The 26,530-nt window shown below is 41.8% G+C and overlaps 1 protein-coding gene and 1 long non-coding RNA gene across 2 annotated transcripts in view; one reads left to right on the plus strand and one right to left on the minus strand.

The window, feature by feature from the left end:
• SNTG2 (syntrophin gamma 2) overlaps positions 1 to 26,530 on the plus strand; it is a 528,788-nt gene that overhangs the window by 138,606 nt on the left and 363,652 nt on the right. The gene's annotated exons all lie outside the window — the stretch shown is intronic.
• On the minus strand, positions 21,252 to 26,471 carry LOC130361288 (uncharacterized). Its single transcript, XR_008890945.1, has 3 exons — positions 26,400 to 26,471; positions 21,844 to 22,011; positions 21,252 to 21,684 (listed from the first exon to the last, which is right to left on the minus strand). It is a non-coding gene; the product is annotated as an uncharacterized LOC130361288 (long non-coding RNA).

Here is a 26,530-nt window from a genome sequence, read left to right on the forward strand (position 1 = left end):
TCCTGCGCAGATTTGATGTACAGGATTTGTAACTGTCAAATCTGCGTATGTGTGAACGTACCCTAAAGGCGTACTCCGCTGCTAAGCATCTTATCCCCTGTGCAAAGGATAGAGATAAGATGTCTGATCGTGGAGATCCCGCTGCTGGGACCCCCCGCGATCTCCCGCAGCACTAGGCGTTCTAAACAAATGCCGGGTTCCTGCGGCAGTGGTCGTGACGTCACGCCATGCCCCCTCCATTCATGTCTATGGGAGGGGGCGTGTCGGCCAACATGCCTCCTCCCATAGACATGAATGGAGGGGGCATGGCCATGACGTCACAATAACGGCCTCTAGCTCCGAGCATTTTGAACAAATATCTTATATCTGCTCATAAAGGGGTACTCCGGTGCTGGAGCACCGGAGTACCCCTTTAAGAGCAGATATAAGTGCCTTAAAGGGGTTATCCAGGAAAAAAAAAAATTAAATATCAACTGGCTCCAGAAAGTTAAACAGATTTGTAAATTACTTCTATAAAAAAAAATCTTAATCGTTTCAGCACTTATGAGCTTCTGAAATTGAGTTGTTCTTTTCTGTCTAAGTGCTCTCTGATGACACGTGTCTCGGGAACCACCCAGTTTAGAAGCAAATCCCCATAGCAAACCTCTTCTAAACTGGGCGGTTCCCGAGACACGTGTTATCAGAGAGCACTTAGACAGAAAAGAACAACTCAACTTCAGAAGCTTATAAGTGCTGAAAGGATTAAGATTTTTTTATAGAAGTAATTTACAAATCTGTTTAACTTTCTGGAGCCATTATATATATATATATATATATATATATATATATATATATATATATATAAGTTTTTTCCTGGATAACCCCTTTAACATGTTTATCATGTGGGTTGGAAATGGCGTTGTCATGTCCACACATTATCTGCGCACCCTCTCCGACTTTCTGTACTTGTGCCAGAACCTTAGAAAAAGAGTGTTGTCTAAGAAGTTGTATTTTGTTAAACTGTGATCTGTGTTACTATGGCAGAGGCTGCTATTAGGGCATCTATCATGAACTCTATCAGCGGGATTAATGTATAGACGGCCCTGGAGTCTTTACTGCACAGAGGTTCTACAGCTCTTTGGTAGAATTGCTGGGAATCTTTGACGCTGTCAAATTCGATCCATCAAAGGTTTTCTCCAGTCGTGGATGTTAGAGGATGATTAAAGCTGTCAATAGGCTTCTGAGCTTGTGGGATGACATGTGGCACCCGTGCATGGAAAAAACATTGCTGTGAAGTAATGTCCCTTAAGGACTGTCATAACTTACGGGGTTAATAGAAAGATAAGAAGCCACCAGGATGTCAATGACCATGTACAAGCACAAAGCAGCTGGGAGTCTGTTGCTGACTACAGTCTGACTATATTTTTCCTGCATTAGTCATTGACAAGAGGACAGAAATTCTGGTGCAAGCGACACACACAAAAAACAAAGGTATAAATGACTGTGTGTGATGACGTCACACCGGGAGCTGTGGAGACTGAGGTAGGTGAGTATGCCTTTTTTTTAATTTTCATAGCACCCCAGTAAATATAAAAGAAACATATGCCTGGATAACCCCTTTAAATTAAGGACTTTTCATTTTTGCACTTTCATTTTTTCCTCCTCGCCTACTCATAGCCGTAACACTTTTAGTTTTTCACCTACAGACACATACGAGGGCTTATTTTTTTTTTTCTTTTGGCCACCAATTGTACTTTGTAATGAGATCACTCATTTTACCACCAAATCTATCATGAAACAGAAAATAAAATAGTTTTTGGGGCAAATTTGAAAGAAAATGTTTTGGCGGCTGCTGTTCTTACTTAGTGCACTTTTTTTGGTAAAAAATATTATTTTGATTTTGTTTTATTTTACTACATAAAAAAAAATTATAACTTTTTATGTGCAAATTAGTACGCTTGAAATTGTCCTCTTCTGACACCCATCATACTTTTATTTTTCCGTACACTGGGATCATTTGAGATTAAAAAAAAAAAGGGCAATTTTTTTTGCTATGAGCTTTAGATTTTATCAGTGCCATCAGTATTTTTTTTACATTTACACCATTGACTGTGTGCAGTTTTATTTAAAAGATAGTAAGGAGGAGTGATTCAAACTTTTATTTAGGGAAGGGGCTTATTCACATTTATAAAAAAAAAAATTGGACATTTTATTCTCTATTATTAAGTCCCCATTGGAGATTACATTAAATCTTTCGATTGTATACACTAAACAATGTTGTGTCATGGCACAGCACTGATCAGTGTTATTGGCCGTCCATTACTATAGGCTGCTGAGGCCTGCAGTGTTGAAGCTCAGATAGGATGGGAGACAGCCATGTAAGAGACTTCCACCTGTCCTAGCTGTGGTGGTCCGGTCAGCCCCGGAGCATACCGGCATTACTTTTTTTTCCACTTTAGATGCCACTATCAACTTTGATCATGGCATCTAAAGGGATCATTCTGGACATTGGCTCAGTTCCTGAGTCTGCTTCATACAACAAGAGACGACTCAGGAAGTACATGTATGTCCTGTGTCTTCAAGGGGTCAATAAGACTTCAAAGGGGTACTCTGGTGGAAAAAAATGTTTAAATCAACTGGTGCCAGAAAGTTATACAGATTTGTAAATGACTTCTATTAAAAAAAAATCTTAATCCTCCCAGTACTTATCAGCTGCTGTAAACTACACAGGAAGTTATTTTCTTTTTGAATTTCTTTTCTGTCCAACCACAGTGCTGACACCTCTGTCCCTGACAGGAACTGTCCAGAGCAGGATAGGTTTGCTATGGGGTGTGCTAATGCTCTGGATAGTTCCTGACATGAACAGAGGTGTCAGCAGAGAGAAAAGAAATAAAAAAAGAAAATAACTTCCTGTGTAGTATAAAGCAGCTGATAAGTACAGGAAGGATTACGATTTTTAATAAAAGTAATTTACAAATCTGTTTAACTTTCTGCCACCAGTTTATAAAAAAATAAAAAAAAATGTGTTTTCCAATGGAGTACCCCTTTAATAAGATGGTAGTCACATGGCTGCCTTGGCAATCCGACTGCCACATTTGGGCTTGTGTCTCTCCATGCCTAATATGAAAATGAGCTGGAATGTTATCACTATGGGGGCACTTTAAATAATTACATACATCTGTCCATCAAATTCAACCAGAGAGGAAAAAGACTGTGGATGAAAAGAAAAGAGCCGGTTGTTCAACGCAAGGGCAAGAACCCTTATAAGAAATCAGCCCTAAAAGGGATCTGACGGAGTCAACATCCCTTCAAGAATTCTGTATATTTATATAAATGTAGTAAACGCTGTAACAAAAAAATCTACTGCAATCTATAAAAAGAAACTAAAAGCCTTTATATTATTCTGCGCAAATTATAATTAAAGTTTCCCCACCAAAAAAAGCTAATATGAGAGAGAAAATAAAAAATACATACAGAAGTGACATTAAGTCCTGGTGACATGAAAATATAACAAGTTTTGTTAATAGCATGAGAGCAATTGATGGGGATTAAAACATTTATGTGAAAAAGCAAATTATACGCTGTCATAGCCTCCTAATATTACATTATTAAGTGACGGCAATTAGTGGAAGGATATTAAAGTTTGACTGGTTAAACTTTAACTTTGCCTCAGAACTCTCCATGGTAATTTGTAAAAATATTCAATCTTTGTGGCTGATCTGATTATGGTCATGTAGATGACTTATTATTTAGTACATGACCATACTAATGCATTCATGGGAAACTGTGTGTAACTTTCTGAAAGAAAAAAAAAACTTTAAAATAATAATTAAAAATAAGAGAAAATATAGGTATTTACAACAACAAGCAAATCAGTGATTCTTATTTCAGCATAAAACATACCGTATTTTTCGCCGTATAAGACGCACTTTTTCTTCCCCAAAACTGGGGGGGGGGGGGGAAAGTTGGTGCGTCTTATACGGCGAATACACACCTATCGCGGCGGTCCCTACAGCCATCAACGGCCGGGACCCGCGGCTAATACAGGACATCACCGATCACAGTGATGCCCTGTATTTACCCTTCAGACGCGGCGATCAAAGCTGACTACCACGTCTGAAGGGAAAGTGGCACTAACCCGGCTGTTCAGTCGGGCTGTTCGGTACTGCCGCGATTTCACCGCTGCGGTCCCGAACAGCCCGACTGAATAGCCTGGTTAGTGCTTACAGGACACCGGGAGGGACCTTACCTGCCTCCTCGGTGTCTTCTCCGTTCAGGGATCCCCTGTATGCCGGCACTCTCCTTCCTCGTCATCACGTTGTCGCGTACGTGCGTCGGCGTGCGTAACGACGTGATGGCGGCGACGGAGAGCGAGGATACCCGGCCGGCAGCAGAGACGTTCCGGAGCGACGGGGACACGGCGACAACGATGGAGTGACATCCAGGGCAGCGGTGACGGGTCCTGAGCGGCGGGGACACATGAGTATTACCTCCTATGCAGTGGTCTTCAATCTGCGGACCTCCAGATGTTGCAAAACTACAACTCCCAGCATGCCCGGACAGCCAACGGCTGGGAGTTGTAGTTTTGCAACATCTGGAGGTCCGCAGGTTGAAGACCACTATTGGGTTCAAAATCTTTATTTTTTTAGATTTTGCCCCTAAAAATTGGGTGCGTCTTATACGCCGGTGCGTCCTATATGACGAAAAATTCGGTAAATATCGAGTCTGTTTTTAATTCCACTGAGGACCCTTAATTTATATCTTTTGTTTCAAGTAACATTTTAAGATATAGGCTGTTCTGTGTAATACATGGGGGAATAACATTATTTCTGGGCTTTATGTTACTTGTATATGGCTTCATCTGTCATTTTTAGTCATCCTTGAACTAATGGGCAGAGCCTTATGTCTATTCCGTCTACCTTATACTGCATACACGCAGAATAGGAGATCCTGTATTTCTTGGTCTCCATACACACCCTAAGAAGTAGCAGCAGCATGGAAGTCATTATAGATCACTAGTGGACAGTCTAATCCCTGAATCAAGCCCTAGGGCTTAGATCTTACTTGCAGTAGTTCCTGAATAGCCTATTTGCTGTACAGATACAAAATATGTGCACCACTTAAAATATCACTATGGATGCTAAACCCGGAGGAATAGTTAGCCTTTTTGCTGTGCCTCTACAGCTTCTGGTTTCTCCAGTTGCTTCCCCTACAATCTTCCTTCTCACACCCTCCCCCCTCTCCTTAGACTTGTATTGAAAGCTTGCAGGTCTTTTTTCTTAGTGAATGGTGGTTTAGCACTTAGATAAGGGGGGGGGGGGTGGTGGTGTCGGTAAAGAAGCTCGATCAGATATAGTACAAAGTTTCTTAAATTTTCTTGATTTATACAAAGTTTGTTGAAATAATGCTAACCATTTCAATGTTCCCGTACTTTCAGATCGGCTTTCACAATATGTTGTCATTATATTAACTTTTAAACAACATTTGTCACTTGACCCCCTGAAGAGTCCATGAGTAATTGTCAGTGCCCCCTGTGCTCAGTTCATACTGCACCTCTTTCCTGCTTTTCCTCCTTATTCCTTTACTATTCCCATAGATTTTTATAGACAGCTTGTAATTTGATCTCTTACTGAGCTAATTATCCTATTTCAGGATGCATTTTGCAATTAAGAGAGTTGAACCCATGTTGTAGCCAATGGAATGGATAAGTGATTAAAGAGTGAAAAAAATTGGTATTTATGTCTGATAAAGTATAGTACAATGTTTCCTACACATTTGGTTACACACCTGTACTCTGTTTCGATCTTTCCTTCCATCTAGCACTTTAGCAACTCAAATGATCAACTTTGGGGCTATTTTGTTTGGTAAAAGAAAGCTTTGGGTGATATAATCTTAATGTACAGGGTGGGCCATTTATATGGATACACCTTAATAAAATGGGAATGATTGGTGATATTAACTTCCTGTATGTGGCACATTAGTATATGTGAGGGGGGAAACTTTTCAAGATGGGTAGTGACCATGGTGGCCATTTTGAAGGTGGACATTTTGAATCCAACTTTTGTTTTTTCAATAGGAAGAGGGTCATGTGACACATCAAACTTATTGGGAATTTCACAAGAAAAACAATGATGTGCTTGGTTTTAACGTAACTTTATTCTTTCATGAGTTATTTACAAGTTTCTGATGGCTTACAATATGTGTTCAATGTGCTGCCCATTGTGTTGGATTGTCAATGCAACACTAGCAACACCACAGGAGAAATGCTAGCACAGGCTTCCAATATCCGTAGTTTCAGGTGCTGCACATCTCGTATCTTCACAGCATAGACAATTGCCTTCAGATGACCCCAAAGATAAAAGTCTAAGGGGGTCAAATCAGGAGACCTTGGGGGCCATTCAAAGTGGATTGGTCATCGTGGGCCAGTTGAATGGCCCCCAAGGTCTCCCGATATGACCCCCTTAGACTTTTATATTTGGGGTCATCTGAAGGCACTTGTCTATGCTGTGAAGATACGAGATGTGCAGCACCTGAAACTACGGATACTGAAAGCCTGTGCTAGCATTTCTCCTGCGGTGTATATAGTAGTATATAGCAGTGTATACGGATACTGGGAGCCTGTGCTAGCATTTCTCCTGCAGTGTATATAGTAGTATATAGCAGTGTATACGGATACTGGAAGCCTGTGCTAGCATTTCTCCTGCGGTGTTGCTATCAGTGTGTGAAGAGTGGGAGAAGAGGGTTGCATTGACAATCCAACACAATGGGCAGCACATTGAACACATTTTATAAGTGGTCAGAAACTTGTAAATGACTCATGAAAGAATAAAGTTATGTTAAAACCAAGCACATCATTGTTTTTCTTGTGAAATTCCCAATAAGTTTGATGTGTCACATGACCCTCTTCCTATTGAAAAAACAAAAGTTGGATTCAAAATGGCCAACTTCAAAATGGCCGCCATGGTCACCACCCATCTTGAAAAGTTTCCACCCCCCTCACATATACTAATGTGCCACAAACAGGAAGTTAATATCACCAACCATTCCCATTTTATTAAGGTGTATCTATATAAATGGCCCACCCTGTACAAATACTGTATGTGAATGGACAGTACAGGGATCTTTTTGTATCTCGGCTGGTACCCATGAAAGGATTTGCAGTATGAGCCTCACTTTAAAGTCCTATCATCCTCCTCCCACCACTTTAGTCTTTTTTCTACACCATTTTTGGTTTAGCTGTTCGTAACCTTCATCTTTTACTTTCTTGCCAGTTCTTCAATGCATGGGAGCTCCAGACAAATAGATAGGTAGATAGATATACATATCCCCCAAGACACTATGCGGCAACAGTCTCCAGTGGAATCATTGTTAGTCAAAGGCTACATGATACGCCTAATGGGGTGGATCCTGCTGACTTCGCTGATGTGTTAAAGGGGTGCTCCGCTGCCCTGTGTAGGAAGCTCCGCTTGCAGCGTCCGGAAGTTTATTGTTCCGAACGCTGTGTGCGGGCTTCCATGTTCAGGGCCGCCCCCTCCCATAGACTTTCGCTGAGGGGGCGGGCGTGGCGTCATGAAGAATGCGGCCATGACGTCACGAGGGGTGGCCCTGAACACGGAAGCCCACACACAGCTTTCGGAACAATGAACTTACGGACGCTGCAAGCGAAGCTTCCGACACAGGGCAGCGGAGTACCCCTTTAACTATCTTCTGCCTACCAAGCATTGTCATACAAGTTGCCATGATTTAAGATGGCCGAATACTACTCTAATGATCAAGTGTGCATGCTTCAGAGAAACGAGACATATAATCACATCATCGCTCTGACGTCCTTAAGACTCTTGCTTTTGATTGGTCTCGATTCATCTCCTCCCTCAGTATGACGCACCGATACACGCTTCAATACAAAACTGGGGATTTATTCTATCCTCAAGACAAATAAAGTGCAATGTTTTAGTGGCATAATGCAGTCAACAAACAGTGACTCCTAAATAGCCCCAATGACATCACATGATTATTACATAATTAATGATATAACCAATTGTACATATATAAAGAAATGTATACAAAAGTGCACAAAAGTGCAAGGACCCAGCCGGGCTAGGTTGAGCACAAAAATAGATGGAATATCAAATCGATGTCCCAAATCTAAACAGCTCAAAGGCATCACCAAAATGCTCCACATTAAGTGAGAGGTCCATATTAATATTTACAAATATACAAATAAATAGCCACTAAATAATAATAGCCACTGACTGGTGACGTGTTCTTCTCATCGGCTATTTTTTTATTTGTATATTTAAAATACATTCAGGTCTGAATCGGAGCTCGTCTGTATATACAGTGACTTTCTTTGTGTATTATAAAGGTGCATTTATTTTTCCTAGGAGTCCAAATTTATTAATATTTAGGTGTACATAAATTTACAATAATATATTGTGAGCGTATGGACCTTTCACTTAATTAGGACTATTTTGTTGATGCCTTTGAGCTGATTAGATTTGGGAAATTGATATGATATTCCATCTATTTTCATGCTCTCCCTAGCCTGGCTGGGTCCTTGGAACCTCAGGATGGGTTAAAGGGGTAGTCCGGTGAAAAACTTTTTTTTTTTAATCAACTGGTGCCAGAAAGTTAAACAAAGTTGAACGCTGCTTCTAAAGTGAAAGTGAAACCATGCCAGTTAGCTCAGGAAGCTGTTCGGGATCGCCGCGGCGAAATCGCGGCATCCCGAACAGCTTTTAGACACGAGGAGGGTCTCCTACCTTGCCTCCTGGTGTCCGATCGCCGAATGAATGCTCAGCGCCTGAGATCCAGGCATGAGCTGTCAAGCAGAAGAATCATCGATCACTGGTTTCCTATGAGAAACCATTGATCAATGTAAAAGATCAGTGTGTGCCGTGTTATAGGTCCCTATGGGAGCTATAACACTGCAAAAAAAAAAAAAAAAAGTGAATAAAGATCATTTAACACCTCCCTTAATAAAAGTTTGAATCACCCCCCTTTTCCCATTTAAAAAAGCTGTGTAAATAAAAATAAAAATAAACATATTTGGTATCGCCGCGTGCAGAAATGTCCGAATTATAAAAATATATCATTAATTAAACTGCACGGTCAATGGCGTGTGCGCAAAAAAATTCCAAATTCCAAAATAGTGTCTTTTTGGTCACTTTTTATATAATGAAAAAATGAATAAAAACTGATCAACAAGTCTGATCAATACAAAAAGGGTACAGCTAAAAACTTCAAATCACAGCGCAAAAAATTAGCCCTCATTCCGACCCATACGCGGAAAAATAAAAAAGTTATAGGGGTCAGAAGTTGACAATTTTTTCCTGCATGTAGTTATGAATTTTTTTCAGAAGTACGACAAAATCAAACCAATATAAGTAGGATATCATTTTAATCATATGGACCTACAGAATAAAGAGAATGTGTCATTTTTACCGAAAAATGTACTGTGTAGAAACGGAATCCCCCAAAAGTTACAAAATGGCGTTTTTTTATTTTCAATTTTGTCTCACAATGATTTTTTTTCCGTTTTGCCGTAGATTTTTGGGTGATGTCATTACAAAGTAGAATTGGTGGCGCAAAAAGTAAGCCATCATATGGATTTTTAGGTGCAAAATTGAAAGGGTTATGATTTTTTAAAGGTAAGGAGGAAAAAACAAAAGTGCAAAAACGGAAAACCCCCTGGTCCTTAAGGGGTTAAGGTTTAGCAGTACACCATCATTCTGGGTTATTGAGGTTTTTTCCACTGTATTTGCTAATATTTTTCTACATTTTGCACTTTTACCTACATTTTGCTTTTCCCTACGTTTTAGGGTTTTCCTCAGCTCAAATCCATCACATTTTCTGTAGAAACCTTGGTAAATATGTTGGGACTTTTTTAAAATGTCAGGGACATGCCCCCTTTTCGGTGACCACTTCCTCTTTCCCCAAAGGCCACGCTCATTTTTTGGGTTTTCTCAGTAAGATGGAAAGTTGGTCGAGTTTTGTTCAGTTCTGGCACAAATTCTGGTAAAAATTCTGGCGCAGACAGAATTTCTGGCACACAACCCAACAACGCATGTAAATCAGGGCCAATACGTGTTTTTATTACATACTCTGGAAATCAAATTTTAACCATTATAATGGGTAGGGTCCCACTGAGCATCTACAGCACTTGGATGAAGTTCTTTATGCAATGACTAATAGGCACACGATTTTGTCAGTAATGTTACAATTTTTTTTGAAAAAATTGTACAGCTGTAGACCTTATCATGCGATTAGGACTTGGTTCTCCTGCTACAGCTGAAAAGTAAAACCCTACTCACTGCCCTTTAAAGGACATTGGGGGAGATTTATCAAAACCGGTGCTGAGGAAAAGTTGACCAGTTGCCCATAGCAACCAATCAGATTGCTTCTTTCATTTTTATCAAGCCCTCTACAAAATGAAAGGCGCAATCTGATTGGTTGCTATGGGCAACTGGTCAACTTTTCCTCTGCACTGGTCTTGATTAATCTCCTCCATTATCCAAAAATAAATAAATGTGGCTGCTTTCTTCCAAAAACAGTGTCGCACCTGTCCTCAGGTTGTGCGTGATATTACAGCTCAGCTCCATTCACTTCAGTGGAACAAAGCTGCAATACCACACACAATGGGGTTGATTTACCGTATATACTCGAGTATAAGCCGAGTCTTTCAGCACGATTTTTCATGCTGAAAACACCCCCCTCGGCTTATACTCTAGTGAACTCTCCGCCCTCAGTGGTCTTCAACCTGCGGACCTCCAGATGTTTCAAAACTACAACTCCCAGCAAGCCCGGACAGCCATCGGCTGTCCGGGCATCCTGGGAGTTGTAGTTTTGAAACTTCTGGAGGTCCGCAGGTTGAAGACCACTGCCCGGGCCTTCGTCATCATGCTTCGAGCCCGGACTCAGAATAATGGCGTTGCTCTGATGACGACGCACATGGACGTTCATGAGCAACGTCCCTGTGCGTCGTCGTCAAGGCAACGCCATTATTCCAGGGCCGGGCCCGAATCGCGGAGAAGATGCACCCCTGTTGAAGATGGACAGCCCGCAACGACTATCCCTCCCCACCGGACGGTCCCTGCAGCACAGATGGCCCGGACCAGCTCACCCTAACGTCCCGCCGAGCGGAGGTCAGTACAAAACTAAAGGGGGGAGGGGGGGAGGGGATCTGGATGACGATGAAGGCCCAGGCAGTGGTCTTCAACCTGCGGACCTCCAGATGTTTCAAAACTGCAACTCCCAGCATGCCCGGCTGTCCGGGCATGCTGGGAGTTGTAGTTTTGAAACATCTGGAGGTCCGCAGGTTGAAGACCACTGTTAAAACAGACATTGACAAGCGGTGATGATGAAGAGGGTGGTGTGGGATGATGACAGGCTAATGATGAAGGGGGGGATGATGACAGGGTAATGATGAAGGGGGGGATGATGACAGGGTAATGATGAAGGGGGGATGATGACAGGGTAATGATGATGAAGGGGGGATGATGACAGGATAATGATGAAGGGGGGATGATGACAGGGTAATGATGAAGGGGGGGATGATGACAGGGTAATGATGATGAAAGGGGGTTGATGACAGGATGATGATGAGGGTGTTAATGACGGGGGTCTGGATGATGACGGGGGTCTGGATGATGACAGGGGGGATGATGTATTTCCCCCCTAGGCTTATACTCGAGTCAATAACTTTTCCTGGGTTTTTGGGGTGAAATTAGGGGCCTCAGCTTATATTCGGGTTGGCTTATACTCGAGCATATACGGTACTAATAGTGGAGTGTAGTTTTCTGTGTGGGTTTTTTTCTACAATATTTCCTAATTTTTCCCTACATCTCATTTTTCCCTATGTTTTTCTTTTTTTATTAAAACAGTTCTAAACTGTTAGCTCAAATCCACCACATTTACCATAGAAACCTTAGTGAATATGTCACGGACACGTCCCTTTTGTCGGGAACAAGCCCCTTTCCGCGGGTGGCCACACCCCTTTTTCATTTTTTTTCTTGGAAAATTGGAGTGATTGTTGGCTTGAAGGTTGTTATGCATGCAAATTTTGGCGCACATGACATGCACCTAAATTCAGCTGCAAAACCTGACAATAAACCATCGGAAACACGTTAGTAAATAAACCCCAATGTCTTTCTAACACTGGATAACACCTTTGAAGCCTCATTGTATTTGGAAAAAACTTTTCACATGATGTCCAGACATGTTAAAAGTTTAGCTTGCACCAAGTTCCAGTCCTACGACTCACAGTGATTCTAAGTTATTGTCGGCTGAAGTTCACGGCAGCGCATACCTCACTCCTGACTCTCACTCAATTCTGACTCAATTCACTATAGACTCTTATGCAGAGAATGAATCGGACGCTGCGGCTGGCCGGGGAGTGAAGAGTGCTGCGGTGCACTTTATATTTATATATAATTGAACAACCGCAGTGGGCCTCAGGAGGGAGATCTGGTACGATTTAAACTTTTGACATGTCTGTACAATAGGCCAAAAGTTTTTCCGAATAACAGTACCACTTTTAAGGGGTACTCCGGTGGAATTATAATTTTTTTTTTAAATCAACAGGTGCCAGAAAGTTAAACAGATTTGTAAATTAAAACTGAAAATGTAGCCAGCACCTAAACCCAATACACGGGTGCACGCTGCTGTGGCAAGTACAAAACATGTAAAAAAAGAAAATGGCAGCAGCACACTTGATCAACAAAATGGAGGCTCTTAGAGCACTTTTTGATCAAAACGTGTCCCCCCCATCCACCAATAATTTACATGATTTGTAAATTACTTCTATTTAAAAATCTTAATCCTTCCAGTACATGTTCCAGAGCAAGTTGTGTAGTTCTTTTCAGTCTGACCACAGTGCTCTCTGCTGGCACCTCTGTCTGTGTCAGGAACTGTCCGGAGTACAAGCAAATCCTCATAGCACACTTATCCTGCTCTGGACAGCTCCTGTCACAGATAGAGGTGGCAGCAGAGAGTACTGTGGTGAGACTGGAGAGAACTTTACAACTTCCTCTGGAACATACAGCAGCTGATAAGTACTGGAAGGATTAAGATTTTTAAATAGAAGTAATTTACAAATCTATATAACCTACGACCAACACTAGTGCAGTAAAAGAATCACTGGACCAATAAAGGTATCCAAGTATCAAAAAAAAAAAAACAATCTTTATTAAGTCTATGCAACATGACAAAAACTCCCACCCATTAAAATGGGTGGGAGTTTTTGTCATGTTGCATAGACTTAATAAAGATTGTTTTTTTTATACTTGGATACCGGTATTGGTCCAGTGATTCTTTTACTGCCCAAGTGTTGGTTGTAGGTTATATACAGTTGTTGTATACCAATACTGTTGATGAGCAACACAAGTGGTTGCTGCTAGAATTTTGTAGGTTTAGTAATTTACAAATCTGTCTAACTTTCTGGTTGATTAAAAAAAAAAAAAGTTTTCCACTGGAGTACCTGTTTTTTTTTAGGATGAACCTTGTATGCCATCAATGTACTGTGCATTTTTTATAACAATAAAAAAGTGTTTTTTTTTTTAGCATACTCTTACTTTAAATCTAGTCACACTGTAATACATAATAATAATAGTAATAATAATAATAATAATCATAATTATTATTTAAATTTTATATCACCACAAAATTCCACAGTACTTGACAAGTATTAGGCATTACAAGTGTATGTAATATAATATCCTTAAGTAATTTAATCTACCGTAATTATGAGCAAAAGTTACAAAAGACTCGGATAATATATACAAGAGCCCCAGTTTGGCTTCAGGTACTGCTATATTTTACGTCATTAGCATAAGGTATTAAAACCATTATTTTAAAAGAAAGGTTATTTTTAGCTGTTATCACACTGATGTATATTAGTAAGGCTGGGAATACCTGCGGGATGTACATTAAGAGCTGTCTTTTAATTACTCCTTCACAAATAAATGACCTTTATTTCCACAAAAGCCCAGTATGTGGTCAGAACATAGCGCAGAAGCTGGGTACATATATAACCCAAACAAATATTGCATTATTCATGCCACTGGAATCCGTAATTGGACACTGAAATGGGGCAGCCATGCAAAATGAAGCATTTTCCATATATCGATTAGGCCTACGCAGTGAATTCCATACGCTTCACTTACTTAAATACCAGACATGATTTAAAATCAATTGTATCTTTGTGAGAAAAGTTCTACTGGCAGACGGAGAGGATCAGAAGATAAAGACATTTCTTGTCTGTCGGTAGACCGACCATCTCTGTCTACACGCAGCAATAATAAACAATCGGGCTAATGGTTCTTTCCAATGTCAGTAATAATTCAACGCCAAGACATTACACAAAGAGCGGACATGAATTTCATTCTTCCTTATTTGGCCAATCAATTGCTTTTCTTCTAGAGTCATGTAAAATGTCCTAAAACTCTGCAAAATAATAATAATAATAATAATAATATTTTGTAATAATTTAAATCTAACAATAAAAAATAAAAAAATATTTAAAGGAGTACTCCGGTCCTAGACATCTTTTCCCCTTTATCCCCTTTTCAAAGGATAGGGGATAAGATGTCTGATTGCAGGAGTCCGACCGCTGGGACCCCCACCATCTCTGGACTGGCACACCAGCTTTCTAAGTCCCATAGACTTGCATTGAGGGGGCGTGGCCGTGACGTAACGAGCGGGCCGTGGCTGTGACGTGGCCTCCAGTGCTGAACCCGACGCTCCAAAGGAACGCTGGGTGCAGCACAGAGGTCGCTGGGCTCCCCAGTGGTGGGTCCCCACGATCAGGGGTGGAGTACCCCTTAACAGGTGGTCTGTACACACTTAAAGGAGTAGTCCGGCGCTCACTTTTTTCCTTTTATCCCGTCCGGGCTGCAAAATTAAAGAAAACACACTTTCTCTTACCTGTCAACGAGCGCCCGGAGCTCCGGTACACTCCGGTACAGGTGTTCGGTCCCCAGACTGTATTCTTCTTACTTCCTGTTAGCCCGGCACGTCACACGGAGCTTCAGCCTATCACCAGCCGAGGCGGGACATTGCTGCGGCCGGTGATAGGCTGAAGCTCCGTGTGATGTGCCGGGCTAACAGGAAGTAAGAAGAATACAGCCCGGGGACCGAACACCTGTGCCGGAGTGTACCGGAGCTCCGGGGGCTCGTTGACAGGTAAGAGAAAGTGTGTTTTCTTTTATTTTGCAGCCTGGGCGGGATAAAATGAAAAAAGTGCGCGCCAGACTACTCCTTTAAAAAAAAAAGTGTAAACTCAAAAGTCGCAAAAAATAGGCCGAGGCGCAGCGCTGTGCCAAATGTGGGACAAATATACACAAAAAATGTGGGGTAAATGCCCCCCATTGTTCGTTGTTCTTAGACATTTTCTGAATTTGGATAAATTAGATTGAGTTGTATCACCCATCGGGTATAAGTGAACAGTTTTCATGCCATTGTTCTATAGTTTTTGTAGTATTTATTGATTGTATTTGAAGATTTAATAGTCTTGAATAATTCTTGGATCATCGTCATGCTTCTTTTCTCTGGTGACTAGTAATTAAGTAAGTTTTTAATCTTTCCTGTTGCTGCCATTACAGACACGTACACATGTAAACCTTTATATGACAATTTTATTCTTCCGTTTTATTACCTGCCTCCATAGAAGTCTGATGTTCATGGTCGTTTAGTCTTAGTTTATTGCTTTTCCCCAATTGCCTGGAAGCGCTCGAATCTAATTAGACTCGGCCATTTAGATCTATTATTATTAGCGAGAAGAATGAGAATTGTCTGATCACAGAATGTCCCAACGTAAACCCAGAACTGGGTGGAGACGGCCATGTATAATAGTGGGCTCTGCTCATTACTGCTATTACATGAACAAAAGCACTTAAAGCAAATAGTAGCAACATGGACAACATGAAAGGCTTGGTGCACTGAAGAACTTTATCAGGATGGAAAAGAATGGAAAAGTATATTATTTTCTTTAAAGAAAAACAATAAGGAAGGGAAATCATTTTTAAGATTTGGACATATAGATAATTGGTAAATGGAGAGATAATTAGATGCATAAAATTATGAAAGATTTTAGCTAAATAGGCTGATAAATATTAAATGGATAGAATGATTTTAGATAAACAGATATTAGATAGATAGATAGATATGATAGATAGATGATAAATACAGTAATCCCTCAACATACAATGGTAATTCGTTCCAAATGAACTATCGTTACTTGAATTTATGGTATGTTGAGGGATCTGTGCAATAATAATATACAAAGTTATACTCACGTGTCCCCGCTGCTCTGGACCGTCACTGCTGCCCTGGATCGTCGCTCTCCATCGTCGTCATCACGTCGCTGCGTACGCGGCTCCTATTGGATGACGGGACGGCATGCGCTGCGACATGATGATGACATAGGAGAGCGACAGCTATGCAGAGGAGCATGAAGAGGACTGCCGGAGCTGCAGGGACAGGTGGGTGACACTAACCGGAGCACATGGTGCACATTAAACGGCTATCTGGCGGCAGCTGAAGCAGTCTGCTCTGCCTGATAGCCGTTTATGCGATGGCCCCAACATACAAAAACATTGGGGCCATCGTAGGTCAGGGGATCACTGTATGTGATGAGCTGTGCTAATAGCATGTTTTAGTGTACTGTTGGGTGCAAAAAAGTTTGTGATGCCAAAAGTATAACTCACCACACTTCAAGGTGAACCAATTCTCCTGGGACAGGAGCTGGGCAGTAAGGACACCAGATGCAAGGTCATGGAAAAACACTGAAGACTTTACCGAAGAAAGTTGCAGGCAGATGTTGTAACCACAGCAATACAATACTTCAACAGAAGGGTAGAACAGAGAGTTGCAGAGGTAGTAGTGAAATGGCTGAGCATGCTGTGACTTCTAGGATTCAACACTTTCTTACAACTTGACTTGGCTCGACTTAATTACTTGAGACTATAGGTTTTTAGAGGCAACTGACACTGACTTGCGACCCTCTACAGTGCATTCATGGAATTAGCTTTCCGCCAAGCTTGGACTTAGACTTGTGGACCAGAGCTGCCTGGAGATTTCTACTCTTGTTGCTGATTTGTGCTATGGGGCACCTGTCAGCACTTTAGCTACTTCTCCCCCCAACTTGGTCTTGGCCTGTAGGTCGTGTTGTTGCTCCCTTGTAGAACTTTGACTTTTCCATAGACTTCACCATGAGTCCTCTCCTCACTCTGGACTTCACTTCTCTTTCTCTTCTCTTAGCACTAGACTAACTCCTCCCTGCTTAGACAGACTAACTAAACCAAGGGCTGGAGATCCCTATTGGCAACAGTTGTTAACATGACTCCTGTGCAGGTCTCACTTAAAGGTACAACAGTTCTATTAATAACATATTAATGGTACAAAGGCATATATAACATAAATCAATAACCAGGCAATATAATCTTACAAAACATATTCCCTGGAGATGTGGGTCGGAACAGACACCTGAGGCAACATCTACCTGACAGGGAAGGCAGTGTAATGTGTTCTGTACCGGAACACCATATAGATAGACAGATAGGAGATAGATAGATATGAGATGATAGATAGGGATAGAGATGATAGATACCACAGGGTACAGTAACACAGAAAAACATATATATATATATATATATATATATATATATATATATACATATATATATATATATATATATATATATATATATACATATAACAGTACTATAATTAATTCAGAAAAATATATTATTTTGCAATAGAATGTAAACATAATTAATTTGACTATAAGTCTCTAGTGGACCCAACACCTTGTGCTGCCAAGCTGCCCAAGAAAGTCCAAAGCCGAAGGACAGCTATTGGTGCTGGGACACCACAGAAAGATAGATAGACACAGAATGGAGAGACAGCACTAGACTTCACAGCTGTGCCCGTAATCATCCAGAAATGCGAGTCCGGAAACACATACAGCGAGTATAGTGGATTACAGCTCCAAAAGCCAGAGACTCAAAATCTTGATGGGATGTGACTTTATTTGCTCCCCATTGTGCAACGTTTCGGCAACAAACTGCCTTTCTCAAGCATAACATATAAAGTGATAATGTGCATATATGGTTAATCAATAGGTGTCTCACATAAGTAATTGCACTTCCCTCAGTCTCTCATTGGTTAAAACATGTTGTCATAGTGATCCACATACATACAAATCGTAGTACAATAAAACATCAGTGTAACATCACTTCCCCATGTATATAGATATTAGCTTTTGCCTGCGGCTTGGCTCACGTTAAATTTGGGGTAACATATATTTACTTTTTACGATCCTATAGTAATGAGGCCACTCTGGATAAAGTCTACGGGCATCCAAACAACCCGAAACAATACATCTGCTGTTTCATGGAATTAAAGATCGACATTGTTTGAGGACTTTTACCGAGTCTGCGCGCAGGGGAACCCGCCTTCTCGTGCTGCTTATATACTGCCAACAGTCCTCATATCCCATCCTCATATCCCATCCTCCTATCTCGACCTCCTATCTTGACCTCCTATCTTGACCTCCTATCCCGACTTCCTATCCCGACCTCCTATCCGATCCTCCTATCTCGACCTCCTAACCTGACCTCCTATCCCGACCTCCTATCCCGACTTCCTATCCCGTCCTCCTATCCCGACTTTCTATCCCGTCCTCCTATCTCGACCTCCTATTCCATCCTACTATCCTGTCCTCCTATCCCATCCTCCTATCCCGTCTTCCTATCTGAACCTCCTATCCCGACCATCCCGTCCTCCTATCTCGACCTCCTATCCCGTCCTCCTATCCCGACCTCCTATCCCGACCTCCTATCCTGTCCTCCTATCTCTACCTCCTGTCCCGACCTCCTATCCTGACCTCCTATCCTGTCCTTGTATCTCTATCTCATATCCCATCCTCCTAACTCGACCTGCTATCTCGACCTCCTATCTTGACCTCCTATCCTGACCTCCTATCATGATCTCCTATCCCGATCATCCCGTCCTCCTATCTCGACCAGCTATCTCGACCTACTATCTCGACCTCCCATCCCGTCCTCATATCCCGACCAGTAATATGTGTGCCAGGTATTGAAATATCTCCAGCCGTACGGAAATTATGTGGGAACATACATTTCCCATTGATTTGGATGGGACTTTAAACAAAAACCCAGTGGCTCCCCCCAAGCACATGTCCACCCTCCTGACCCCTGCGCCGCTCACCCCGATGTGAAGCAATAAAGATAATGAAGGCATCATAAACGTGGTATGTGCTCCATTCTTTTCTTCATTTCTGTGAAGCTACTATGTTTATATGGAACTGTTCAGACGCTGAGCACTACCTAGTATTGCCTGAAGAGGGGAAAGTTTATGCACACAGGTGCTTCATACCATAAGGTTGGTAATTACAACAGGAGACTCATTATGTCTGTCGGTGCCGGTGTACATATCTTGCTACGTTGTGAATATTAGAGAAATATCTCCAGCCGTTTGGAAGTTATGCAGTAACATATATTCCCCATAGACTTGTATGGGACTTAAAAAAAAAAAAACTTTTTCACCCCCTTAAGGGTGGAATTTCGAAAAATCCTTTCTTATTCCTTGTCTACGTCTTAAAAACAACACTGTGTAAAAATTCTGGTTTCTAGGTCCAAGGGTTTAGTCAGTGAGTCAGGTCTTCTCTTTTTATATATAAGATAACTGATGAGTTTGCAGAGACTTCACTTGCATACATCCATGTTTCTGATTCCAACCTCCACATCAAGAAAAAAGAAGTACGTAATATAGCGCACACCCACAATCTCTGAATTCAAAAGGACTTATCTTTATTGCACATAAATTGATACAGAAAGCAGACAATACAGTTAAAGGGCTTATCCAGGAAAAAAAACCTTTTTTATATATATCAACTGGCTCCAGAAAGTTAAACAGATTTGTAAATTACTTCTATTAAAAAATCTGAATCCTTTCAGTACTTATGAGCTTCTGAAGTTAAGGTTGTTCTTTTCTGTCTAAGTCCTCTCTGATGACATCTGTCTCGGGAAATGCCCAGTTTAGAAGCAAATCCACATAGCAAACCTCTTCTAAACTGGGCGTTTCCCGAGACAGGTGTCATCAGAGAGCACATAGACAGAAAAGAACAATCTTAACTTCAGAAGTTCATAAGTACTGAAAGGATTAAGATTTTTTAATAGAAGTAATTTACAAATCTGTTTAACTTTCTGGAGACAGTTGATATATACAAAAAAGTTTTTGCCTGGAATACCCCGTTAAAATCAATTAAAAAGGCCAAAATGGCAACCCCTGAGGAAGTTGCCGACGGGCAACGAAACGCGTGGGGTCCTAGAGGGGCACCTGTCTGATCATTTCTCCATCAGCCGTCCTTTGTTTTTCTCCTATATGTTACCAGTGTATACTATGAAGGTTGTCTATGGGTTATTTTGTTGTGGGGTTGAGAATATATTGATGTGATACTGTCTTAACAATCATTGTGACGGGCTTGCTACATATTTCTATAGGCAGGTGCCCTGGGTGGAGTTCGCCTCTTTTAGGGGGTCCCCCTGTTTGTTCAGGTGGCCATTTTGGCCTTTTTAATTAATTTTAACTGTATTGTCTGCTTTCTGTATCAATTTATGTGCAATAAAGATAAGTCCTTTTGAAATTAGAGATTGTGGGTGTGCGCTATATTACGTACTTCTTTTTTCTTGGTGTGGTACTTGTTAGTTGTTACATATAGTAGCACCCCCTGTAAATTGATGGTGCTGAGCCCACTAATTTTTGAGTGTATAGAGTCTGATTCCAAACTCCATTCAATGATCGAGGATTATTTACAAACCTTCATAGTGTGGTGTAGCTTGTAAACAAATGTTCTGCGTTCGCTCAGCTACTTCGTAAGATGGGTGTTACCTGAGTCAGCTGACTCACTTTGGTCAGCTGACCCACAACCGTCACTCCACACTGACAGTGCCCTTACTATGTGCACATGTCCTGTGCATTAACCAATGAGAGACTGAGGGAAGTCCAATTAATTATGAGAGACACCTGTTGATTAACCAATCTCTGAACACTATTGTCTATATATATATATATATATATATATATATATATATATATATGCACATTATCACTTTATATGTTATGCTTGAGAAAGGCAGTTTGTTGCCAAAATGTTGCACAATGGGGAGCAAATAAAGTCACATCCCATCAAGATTCTGAGGCTTTTGGTGCTGTAATCCACTATACTCGCTAGATAGATAGATAGATAGATAGATAGAGATGAGAAAGATAGGAGATAGATAGATAGATAGATAGTGAAGACATAATTTGCCATTGTAGCTGTCCAGCACCTCAGCCGGGCACATGATCGCTCAGGTTCATCTCTTCTTCTGATTCATCTTTTACATGAACTTTCTTGCCAGTCCAGAGTTTTCTGCTTTATGTAAATCCTCCAGCCGGTGTACTTCTTTATTCCGTGTAGCTCTATCCCCTTCTTCTTGTTCATGTAACCTTTGAATTATATTTCTTGTCTAGAATTTGTAAGCAAGCAGTTATTTCCTGCCAGCTTGCTCCATCCACCTTCCAATCCTGTCATTTTTATTCATGAACCACGGTGGCCTTGATCCCTGTTTTGTATCTGGGCACCGAGAATCTTTGCTTCTTTAGGTATTTGCTTTGTTGAATCCTAGTAACATTTTCAGGGATCTTAAAAAGAAAAAAACGAAACTTATGAAATGAGATTTTGAAAAAGCATTTGGTTTTATAGAAAAATACAGAGAGGAAGAGAGAAAGAAACAGGGAGAAAGACTATTTATGTGGTTGAGGTATTTTCTACCGCAAAGTCACTGATGAGTCCACCTTTACCTTTCTTTTAGTTCAGTTAAAGGGGTATTCCAGGGGCGTGGTCTGGCTGCCTAGCTGTATGCACGTCTGAGTCGTGAGCTCCGGCTCCTGCTGTGAATCTACGACTTTCCACCACTTCCCGCCTAATTATTTTCTGCTATCCAGAGACCGGAATACCTAGAGATATGTCTGGGAAAAGGAGAAAGGCAGCACATCAGGCTAAGCTAGCTAAATTCAACTTTTCTCGTGAGGCGGAAGATCAACAAGATGGCGACGGGGGTGAAGAGGAGGAGAGAGGATCCCCCTGAGACGCTCCACATAAGATCCTGCACTGGGTTCTCTGGAAGTTAGATATGACCAGTCTTCCCTGCCCTGCAGCCATCGTACCTTACCAACGCTCCTGGAGGCCTGCGTCTCGGTGAGTGAACTACCCCATGTAAGCGCAGGAGCTTTATGTACCTCCACTCCTTCCTCGCCCTCTTGCAGCCCACTCAAACAGCGCCCACGGCTTACCAGCTGTAATTCTGCAGGGGAGGCACACTCACTGTTACTGGATTCTGCTCCGGCTACCTCCGGAGGAGATGTAATTATGGCCCTGCAAGTTGCTAATGTCACTTTGACTGATGGAACCATGAAAGAAATGATGCTGTTACAATGCCAGTCCTTGCTTGATGATATTCAGGCCCTCATAAGCCCCCTGCGTGCTGACATGGGAGATCTGGAAAACAGAGTAGACCACCTGGAAAACAAATTTGGGGACTTTGCTAACTCCCGCAATGATCTCATTGATGCTCATAACACTCTAGAGGAAGAGGTCAATGTGATGAAAGCTAAAATGGCTGACCTAGAAGATAGGGGTCGACGCAACAATATAAAATTCTGCGGCACTGTGTTGCCTAGAGATATCCCGCAATATGTCCGCTCTCTGTTGCAAGCCACCCTACATAACCTCCCCGACTGGGACTTGGAGATTGACAGAGCGCACCGCGTTCCTCACCCCAAATATCTTGAAGAAACTGTCCCCAGGGATGTCTTAGCATGGGTGCACTTTTTCAGAGTCAAAGAGGAGCACGTGACATTTTCCAGAAAGAACGGAGGCTTACCTGCACTATTTCATAAGGTTCTTCTGTTTGCTGACCTCTCCACCACGACATTGCAACTTCGCAGTAACCTGTCTCCCATCGCAACGGCACTGCGGCAAGTGAATATGCCATATAGATGGGGCTTCCCAGTCTGCCTCCTGGTTCATCATAAAAATTAACTCCATGTGATAAAATCTCTTGAAGACGGCACACAACTGCTCCGAAGATGGAATATATCCATCCCTACACCACCCGCTTCTTCCACATCTAACCTCAGGGAAGACTGGATTACGGTCCGCTGATCGGCTGGATGTATAGAAGAACATTACTTCTTTCAGGGATTCCAATTACCTGTTTTGGATGCCTCATTCATGTGACTTTTTTCAGAGTTCTCTGGAATCAGGCTCCTTCCATAGAGAGAATATGCAGGCCCTTATCACTATTCTGAAACCGGGCAAATCCCCTGATAGTCCCCAAAACTACTGCCCACAAGATTATCTACTTTCCTCCCCACCCTTATTAATGCAGATCAGATGGGTTTTGTTCCCCACTAGGCAGGCGTATTTCAATACACTGTGGATGCTGGGGGTGCTCCACTATGCGGACTCCCGCAACCTGCCAGTGCTGGTGCTGGCTTTAGATGCCGAGAAGGCGTTTGACCACCTTAGGTGGTCGTTCTCCTTCTCTGTACTACAGAGGCTGGGATTTGGGGGCCCTGTCGTTACTGCTATTAGGGCTCTTTATAATAACCCCACAGCTAGAACTTATGTTAATGGAGCGATCTCTCCTGAATTTTCTCTCACAAACGGAACAAGACAGGGGTGCCCCTTGTCTCCTCTCATATTTATACTAGCTATGGAACCCCTTGACCAGGCCATAAGAGAAGACAGTCGCATTATGGGAGTAGATATAGGAGGTAAAACACACACAATATCTCTTTATGCGGATGACGTGTTCCTGACACTCACCGACCCGGAATGCTCAGCAGTAATGGAACAAATCACGCACTATGATTCCCTCTTCTATTACCACCTAAATTCCTCTAAAACTCAGGCCCTTCCCATAAATATCCCATCTCACCTCACTTCCACGTTGAAAACTACATATCCTTTTGATTGGCAGGTAAACAGCATTAAATACCTAGGTACGACCTTGACTCAATCCCACTCCCAATTATATAAATTAAATTATGTTCCCCTTCTCGATACTATACAAACAGACATGACTCGCCTTACAAAACATGATATATCTTGGACTGGTAGAATTGCCACGTTTAAGATGCTCTTGCTACAGAAATTCTTATACTTATTTCGCACCTTACTGATCTTGCTCCCTGATAAATTTTTCACGAAAGCACACAGTATGCTCTCTAGTTTTGTTTGGGCTAGTGGTAGGCCCAGAATTGCTCATTCCATACTTCCCAAACACAAAATAGCAGGAGGATTGGCCCTACCTGACCTGAAATTCTATTATTTATTGACTGTATTATCCACGCTGAAGGGGTGGTTTAGGTTGACTGATTCTGCTCCATGGATACACCTAGAAGGAGTTATGACTCGGCCATTTTCCTCACCTGATCTCTTACGGATACCGTTTTGTAGACTGACTACACCTACGGACATTAGCCCAGTAGTGTCGGCCTCTCTAGCTGCTTGGTCTAAATTTCACCAGGTTGCGGAGGCTGACACACCACCCTTGAAAAACTCCCTATTTTTGACTTTCCTACAGGCACTGCTCCCCGACACCGACTTCAGCTCTTGGATAAAACGAGGTATTTCCACACTAAATGATCTGATGGACCCTGAGGGTTTTAAGCCGTTCCAGCTTATCTGCACGACATACTCTATTCCATCATCTCATTTCTACAAATTCCTCCAATTACGTCACCTGGTGAACACTTTACAACACTCTGACTTGAAGAGAGACTCAATAGCCTTTATTCAGGTGTCTAGCGAAAGGAAGCGCTTAAAGGTTCTGTGTGATATACTTTAACATACGGCTCACTTCCATAAGTTTCACTCCTTGCGCTGCTGGGAGAGAGATCTTGAGAAAACCTTCACCCCGGATGAATGGACATCTGCTTTCAAAGTCTCACATAAATATCTTAAATGCACTTCCCACATTGAGACAGTGGTAAAAACTACATTGAGATGGTATTATACACCCGATAGACTCGCTCTCATTTACCCCTCAGTGTCTAATCGATGTTGGCGAGGTTGTGGTTGCAAGGGCACTTTATTACACATATTATGGAATTGCCCTATGATTCATAATTACTGGGTTGGCTGCAAGAAAATTCTCACTGACGTATTACCCTGCATTTTTCATTGTACCCCACAGTCTACACTTCTATTACTGGGAATAGATCAGCTCCCACAACAATGCAGAGGCCTAGCGTGTATAATCTATGCAGTAACGAAAACTGTCTTACTGAGGAACTGGAAATTTCCAGACGTTCCTGATATCCAGGAAGTAGTCACAGCTATTAATCTCACTTGCTCCAATGAAAAGATTATTTCTTTAGGTATTACCACTCACCAAGCCTTTCTATATAAATGGTCGCAGTGGCTGAAATCAAAATATGCTAGATTATCACAGTGAAGAACACCCTCCAAGAGCGATTCCTTCACACCTATCTGCCCACTACTCTATGATCCCTCTCCCCTTCCCTCCGAACCCCCGAACCCCCTTTTCCTTTCTCTCCCGTCACTTTGCTTTCATTCAATGCAGATCTGTTGGCATTATTGGTTCTTCCCCGACAGTCTCTATAAGCATAGGCAGGGAACCTAACTTCTTTCAAATTACTGCAGTTTCTACATGAAAATGTACTTACCCTCATGACTTGACTAAGGCTGCATTCACACCTCGTATTTACGTTACGGGTGCCGGATCCGGCTGGGGGAGGGGAAAACCGGTTTCTCCCATACCCCAGCAGCGGGACCCCAGCGATCTCCTGAAGCACCCAAACGTGACGTCACACCATGCCCCGCAGACTTAATTGGATAATTGCCGTTTAGAACGTTTGGACCCTAAACGTTCTAAACGGCAATTATCCAATTAAGTCTGCGGTTTTATGAATTAAAATTTTTCCCACGGCAATTACTATGCATTTCATTGACCTACTAACCCAGTTCAGAAAAGAGAGAGGGAAATTTAAAAATGAAAGAACTGAAATATAGGTTATCGCATGTTTGCCAACGAACCAGGAGGCCTCCAGCTGTTGCAAAACTGCAACTCCCAGCATGCCCAGTCAGCCTTTGGCTGTCAGGGCATGCTGGGTGGGTGTTGTAGTTTTGCAACAGCTGGAGGCACCCTGGTAACAGTAACAGAAACACTGTGTTAGCGCAAGTGACATGTTATACATAAATCACCCTTCAATCAAACACATTAATCAAACATATCAATCATTGATGCAGCATTCATTCATTCATTTATTCATTCATTCAACATTACATCATATATTAATGAATAACATTAAATTATACATTATCTTACCTGTCTTAATGTTCTGATCTCTGCGGGTCTCTTCTTTTCCGTGCACCCGCTCCAGATAATGGTCCCTTGCTTCTAAATGAAAACGAATTTTGTTTTAACAAAAATACAATTAGTTTTTCACAATTTCGTAG

The sequence above is a fragment of the Hyla sarda genome, chromosome 3 (assembly GCF_029499605.1).
Source record: "Hyla sarda isolate aHylSar1 chromosome 3, aHylSar1.hap1, whole genome shotgun sequence".
Lineage (NCBI taxonomy): Eukaryota > Metazoa > Chordata > Amphibia > Anura > Hylidae > Hyla > Hyla sarda.